We start from the raw sequence: 7,751 nt of genomic DNA, 5'->3' as shown, positions 1-7,751 counted from the left end.
TAATAAAACGTCAGACACAAGAACAGGTAACCTCTGCTGGGTCCCCCGAGTCCCCCGAATCTAATTGCAAACCGACCCATTCATATACATGAAGGAGGAGCCTAGAAAAAGCATTAAAACTATGCACCGGGCCTTAAAAAGAAAGTCCAACTAAGCCCTCGTTCACATTAACCGCGGCTTTGAAATCGTACGACTTTCATCTGAAACTACAGGATTTCAAAGCTGCATGTCAGTGCGACTTCGATGACACCTGTACGGCTTCATGCACAGAGGTCTACTCAAGTCGCACCCGAAAATCTTAAAAAAGGTAGCGCAGGAACTACTTTTGCAAAAATTGATGCAGCACTGTGCAAAGACCGATTCGCACCGGATTTGAACAGTGCCATTGCTGGCAATTGGCTGTGACTTGGCATGCGATTTGACCTTTCAAAAGTCGCATTACAAGTTGCTCCAATGTGAACCGGCGGCGGGGGGGGGGGGGGGGCTTAAACCTAATTTTGATAGAAAAAGCAACAATTACCCTGGGGGAAAATTTTGTAAAAAGTAAGAGAGGTTATAAAATAATATTTTTCTACTTACCTTACAAAATAGAAAACTGTATTTCATTACTGACTGCATTCACACCTGAGCGCAGCGTCTGAGCGCTTTTCTGGGGTTTTTGTGCGCGATTTTGGTGCTTTTGTGCATGGCTTTTTGATTAGCCAATAGGGAAAACAAATTATCTGTTGCATCATTTTTGTGCTAGGTATTTCAGCTTTTATTACTTTTTTAAAATTATTATTATTCTTTTATTACAATTTTTTTTCCGTTAGGGTAAGGGGGTTAGGATATTTAATTTTTATCTATTTTATTATACTATTAAATAAATGTAAAATAAATACAAATCACAAATTAAATACTAAAGTTACCATAAAGAATTAACCCTTGCGTCTCAAAAAAAATAATAATAATAATAATAATAATAATAGATCAATAATAACTAAACACCCTAACCAAAATAAATAAATACATAATCATCATCTTGTATTTTTATTTTCCCAAGTTTGGGTGATATTATTATTATAATAATAATAATATTTTTAAGGTTAGAGTTTAAATTACATATTTAATTGTACTTATTTATGATGATTTTTGTGTATTTATTGATATATTACCTCCATTTAAATTTTTTTAATTTGAGCAGAAAATCGTGCGAATGGCGCCTTTCCATTAATTTCTAGGAGCATAAAAACGTGTCAAAAACGCTCAAATCTGCCCGATTGGAGTTACAAACAAAGCTTCAGAACTTATTAGTCTTCAGGTGACTTGGAGTGGAGATGTGAACTATCTCCTTAGATAATCATTCATTTTTTTTGCCCCTCCAGCATTTTGGAACTTCAAGCTACAAAACGCTCAGGTATGAATGGGGGGGGGGGGGGTCCTTATGCACAGAAATAGTCTTCGTAAATGATTATCATAAATACCCACATTTATGACGCTCCTCCACGTGCAAAGGTACCTCTGCAAAACAAACATTTCAGAGACCTCACCTGGTCAGACTCCTGCGGGTTCTCAGATTCTGCTTTCAGGTGAGACAGCAGGGCGCTGAGCGTTCTCCTCACACAGCTCTTCTCTAATGATGGGGAGGTTCTCTTTCCTGCACCGCCTTCTATAGATGGCTCTTCCTCTATCGTGTGCTTCCTCTTCTGAGCCCTCTTGCTGGGTGTGGACATCACATCGTATTCCAGGGAGGAAAGTGCAGGCACTCCATCAGTGGTCTTCCCCATATTTGGTGTACTTTCCTGTTTAAGGCAAAAATGCAAATCTGAGCAACTATATTGTGTATTTATAACTTAGGGGCGGTAAGGAGCCCAACACTATGAGGGGGGGGGGGGGGGGGATTTATCATTGATGGCACAGGCGGAATGGTGCTGGGTAGGTGAATTTGATGCAAAAATCTGCAGAAAATGTGTTGAATTTATGAATTTGGTGCAAATTGTTGTAATATACTTGAAGCGTAATGGAGGTGCAAGTGTGGCCGTCCCGTTTCCTTCACAATGGGTAATGCAGGCAGAGGGGGCCAGGTGTGCAGGAGTGACATGTGCTGAGAAAAGCCAGCAGTGTTTGTGCCCCTGGTGTGGAAGTTCAGAGGTGCCAGAACAATTCACATTGGGGCACCTCACAGTGTAGACTTGGGCATGGTGTTGCCTTTTTTTTTTTTTTTTCCCACACTTGGGCTGGATCTTCTTGACTGAGAGAGAAGGAACTTTTATACCTGCCCAGTAGTGGCTGGTGTTTTTTTTGGTGGCAGCAAACAATCCACCCTCCACCCCCAAAAAAAAAAAAATTAAAAAGGAAGAAAAAAAAAGCTGCCACTGGGCAGGTATAAAAGTTCCTTCCGTCTCAGCCTAGAAGATCCAGACCAGGAGGCCGGTGAGAAAAAAAACAAACGGATGGTATCCACCACCCCTCCGACCCCCAGAGTGGTATTTGGGAGTACCCTTCCTTGGCAGCTTTGCTGAAGGATGGGGGTCCACTTGGTTTTGTCTGGTTGGACCACATGTACCCCAGTTCCTGTCAGGAGAGCAAGGCTTGGGTCCATTCTCCTTTTTGGGAGGTGCATCACAAGACACACCAGTGGTGCCCTATTCAGTGTCACACACACCCCCTCCTTTTTATTAATTTTTTTACACAAACTTAATATCAAATATACAAAATGTACACTTTATTGATGATAAAGTATGGCAGGACCGCTGCTCTGTGCCATATGTTATCGTGAATGAAGTGTAAATGTTGTACATTTGACATAAAGTTTGTGCAAATAAAAAAATAAAAATAAAAAAAAAAAAAAGCTGTGTGACACTCTGAATAGGGCACCACACTGCCCCCTACCACAGCCAGCAACAGAAAGTTGCCGTAGATGTGATTCGCTCTGGCAGTTCTACGTTGCACACGGTGTATCTTGTGGTGCACCACCAAAAGGAGAACGGACCCAAGCCTTGATCCCGTGGGGGCACAAGTCTCCTGCTGGGTACTGGGGTACATATGGTCCAACCAAACAAAACCAAGTCCTTGCCATGTGATTCGGCACGGTGTGCTGTGATAAAGTGCATCGTATCTGCATTTTATAGCAGCACGCTGCAGCGCAGTGATCTGTTGCAATGCAGTGTCAATGGGATACATAGGGAAGAGTTGTTTTCTGTCAATCACAGTGAGCCAATGAGGAGAGAGTGGGGGGCCTAGCCACGGTCTGTGTGTGTGTGTGTGTGAATGGACAATGTCCATTCACAGCAGCGCAGTTCGGCAACGAGCCTACTCGAGTGTCCCCATAGCAAGAGGGCACGCAGCAGTAGGGAGGAGCTAGGACCGCCAGCAGGGGACTTAAAGAGAGAAGGATCGGGGGTTGCTCTGTGCAAAACCATTACAGAGCAGGTAAGTATGACTTTTTTTTTTCTTTTTTAATAAGGGACAACCTTTAGAAATCACTTTAAAGCAGTGTTCCGAATTCCCACTCCAAAAAAATTAAGTCACATACTCTAGCTGCTGACTTTTAATAATGGGACACTTACCTGTCCTGGAATCCAGCGATATCGGCAATGCAGACGATGTTTCCTTCGGCTGTCGGGTGCTGCATTGCTGGTAAGGGAACCCAACAGTAAAGCCTTGCGGCTTTGTGGCCTGGTCCCTTCTGCGCATGCGCAAAGTGTGCTGCGCTCTCTTACTGGCCCGGCAGCACGAGGGAGGTGGGGGGCTGGACTTGTGACGTACCTCGCCGCGGCAAGCTCCGACTGAAGTGAGGACATGGTACCAGTCTAAAACCAGGTACCAGCTTTCTCTCTCCCCCCCCCCCCCGGAGGTGGTAAATGTGCCACTGGAGGGGGAGACCGATAAGCGGAAGTTCCACTTTTGGGAACAGCAAGCAAGTGGAGGAAAATCAACTTATGACATTAATAACAAACATGTCATACTTACCTGCTCTGTAATGGTTTTGCACAGAGCAGCCCCGATCCTCCTCTCTTGAATTCCCCTGCTGGCGGTCCTAGCTCCTCCCTACTGCTGAGTGTCCTCTTGGTTTTTGGGACACTTGGGTAGGCTCACTGCCGAGATGCGCTCCAGTGAATGGACATTGTCCACACACACACACACACACACACACACACACACTGCGGCTCGGCACCCTCGCTCTCTCCTCATTGGCTCACTGTGACACCTGAGCCAGTAAAAACTGAGAGGGTGTGATGAGGATCCCCCAAGCCAGTCATGCTGACCATGCACGGCTCAAACGTTGGTCAACTCCTGCTATAATAAGTTGAAGTTTGAGCTGTGGGCGGCCCTATAGGCATCACCCAGCTTACAAAGTTGCATAGTTAGTAAGGTTGAATAAAGACACCAGTCCATCCAGTTCAACCTGAGTGAGTGTGGGTGCGTGTCTACAATTGTCCCTATACCTGTACATTGTGTCCCATTTAAGATGCTCATCTATTATATATTTAAAGAGGAGTTCCCCTGCCCGAAAAAATAAATAAAAAAAATAATAATAAATTAAAAGTCAGCAGCTACAAATACTGCAGCTGCTGACTTTTAATAATCGGACACTTTCCTGTCCCAGGGTCCAGCGATGCGGGGGAACTAAGCCTCCCCCCCCCTCTTGGCGGCATTGCAACTGTGGGCACCCAGCTGTGGCTTCACAGCCGGGCGCCCACTGTGCATGTGTGAGCGGGGCTGCGAGCTGTGATTGGCCGCGTAGTCATCTGGGACCTGTCACGTGTCCCAGGTCACTGACAGGAGGGAGGGGGCAGAGCTGAGCCCTTCCTGCGCCGAGGGGAAGTGATGTCACCAGCCCAGGCACTGAAGGAGGCAGACTACAAGAGACCCCCTAGCAACAGCCATTTAGAGCCAAGTTAAATTTTTTATTCCCCCCCCCCCCCCCCCCCAAATGTTTTTTTAACTTTTTTTTATTTATTTTTTTTTTTTTTATGAATTTTAATCACTTTTTTTTTGTGTGTGTGTGGAACAACACTTTAAGGTACCCATATAGTGCCATCAATTTACGCAGGGCACCACATTGTACACTCACATCGGTTCCTACCCTCAAGGAGCCCACAATCCAAGCTCCCAAACTCGCATTCATATACTAGGGCAGTGATGGTGAACCTTGGCACCCCAGATGTTTTGGAACTACATTTCCCATGATGCTCATGCACTCTGCAGTGTAGTGGAGCATCATGGGAAATGTAGTTCCAAAACATCAGGGGTTCACCATCACTGTAATAGGGGCTAATTTTGGACAGAAGACAATTAACCTACCTGCATGTCTTTGGAGTGTGGAAGAAAACCCGCAGTACCCGGAGGAAACCCACGCAGGCACAGGGAGAACATGCAAACACCAGGCAGGCCGTGTCGTGGTTGGGATTTGAACCCAAAACCCTTTTTACTGCTAGGCGAGAGTGCTAACCACTACACCACTGTGCCAACCGTAAAAATTGAAGCTTGACAAACTTCAATCTGAAAATCAAAGGAGTTGGGTGGAAAACTTTCAGCCAACCAGATGCAGTCACTGTTTGGGTATTCAGAAATATATACTGAATATAGTAGCTGGCATGGGTAGTTTTCCATTCGCATTGATGAGGGAATCTACTGATTTCTGGGCCGAACGAGAGAAATCTTTAGATGTATATATTTTTTTTTTTTTTATTATTATTTATTACAGGTAAGTACATAGAGGGGCGTTTAGAGCTGGAGAAAAAAAAAAAATGAATGCAAAACGCCCCCCCAAAAAAAAAAAACGCAGTTTTTAACTCCCAGTGTGCATGAGGCCTTAACGGCACCGAGGTCGGCACTTACCATGAATGAAGAGTTTCCTGTGTGCTGGTGGCTGCCGGGTTAGGTTGAAGTTTTCAGTCCTCTTCCCCCAGATACCCCTCCAGCTCTGATCTTCCGGGGCTGCCGAGATTAAAGTGATATATTACAACCTCAGTAGGGGTTTTTTTTTAATTTATTTTTTGGGCCAAAATGTCCCTGACAGGCCAGGATGGAAGCAAACAAATTTTTGCGTTTTTGGATCTTTTGCTTTCAAAGGTAAAGAAGAGATTTGGGGTCTTTTTGACCCCCAGATTTTTCCATAAAGAGGACCTGTCATCCCTTATTTCTATTACAAGGATGTTTACATTCCTTTAATGTTGGGGGGGGGGGGGGGGTTCTTTTTAATTTTCTAGCAAAAAAACAATAATACAGATTTAACTGCTCAGTAAACCACCCCCCCCCCCCCCGCGTAAACTTACTGCGGCAGGGCGGCCGCTCTGTGCCAGATCACATACCCAGCCTTTGCCCAGTCAAAGCACCTCCCCCACAGTTAGTAAGCACAACCTAGGCACACGTTTAACCCTTTGATCACGCCGGAAGTTAACCCCTTCCGAGCCAGTGTCATTAGTACAGTGACAGTGCACGCTTTTTAGCACTGGTCACTGTATTGGTGTCACTGGTTGCCCACAAAATGTGTGATGTGTTGCCGTAATAAAGCAGTCCCGCTAGAAGTCGCTGATTTCTGGCATTACTAGTGAAAAAAAAGTAAATAAATCTAATTTGTAGACGATATAACTTTTTCTCAAACCAATCAATATACACTTATTGGGATTTTTTTTTTTTTTATATATATACCAAAAATATGTAGCAGAATACATGTTGGCCTAAATTTATGAAGAAATTCGATTTTCTTTTTCAATTGGATGTTATATAGCAGGAAGTAAAAAATATTATTTTATTTTTCTTCAAAATGGTTGCCTTTTTTTTTTTTTTAAAAGCACAAAAAATAATCACAGAGGTGATCAAATACCACCAAAAGAAAGCTCTGTTTGTGGGTAAAAAAGGACATCAAATTTTATTTGGGTACAGCGTCGCACAACCGTGCAATTGTCAGTTAAAATAACGCAGTGCAGCATCGAAAAAAAATGGCCTGGTCAGGCAGGGGGGTAAATCTTTTTAGAGAGCTGAAGTGGTTAAAAGTGTCAGGAAAGGACCGGGTCTTCCAGTGAATACCATACAGCTGCTGCATCCGCCCCGTCCTCTATGTGCATCCTGAATGCGGCTCCGAGGCGGAATCACACGCAGCAAAAAAAGCGGCTCAGCAGTGAGGACGGGGGTCAGCGTCTCTATGAATGACCCCCAACAAGGAAGGGGCGATACAAGTGCAACATGCTTCCTTTTTTTTTTTTGCACACAAAAGTCTGAGGCTGCGGTCACACTGCCGTGTTTGTAGGAATGTCTGCAAAATTGCATGCAAAAAAAAGGTCTTGCTCTTTTGCAGATACATGGTGGGGCTTAACCACTTCAATACCGGGGGGGGGGGGGGGGGCACTTAAACACCTTCCTGCCCAGACCAATTTTGAGCTTTCAGGGCTGTCGCACTTTGAATGACAATTGCGCGGTCATGCTACACTGTACCCAAACAAAATTTTTATCATTTTGTTCCCACAAATAGAGTTTTCTTTTGGTGGTATTTTATCACTTCTGTGGTTTTTATTTTTTTTTGCTAAAACAAATAAAAAATACCGAAAATTTTGAAAAAAAATGTTTTTTTTGTTTGTTTCAAAACTTTGTAAATAAGTAAGTTTTCTCCTTCACTGATGGGCAATAATAAGGCGGCACTGATGGGCACCGATGAGGTGGCATTGATGGACACTGATGGGCGACACAGATGGGCACTGATAGGTGGCACAAATTGTCACTGATATCTGGCACGGATTGGTGGCATGGATGTGCATGGGTAGGCGGCA

Source organism: Lithobates pipiens, unplaced genomic scaffold, assembly GCF_037356315.1.
Source record: "Lithobates pipiens isolate NorthernLeopardFrog02 unplaced genomic scaffold, aLitPip1_a1.2 Scaffold_8, whole genome shotgun sequence".
In the NCBI taxonomy this organism is placed as follows: Eukaryota; Metazoa; Chordata; class Amphibia; order Anura; family Ranidae; genus Lithobates; species Lithobates pipiens.
This window is presented reverse-complemented; position numbering follows the sequence as displayed.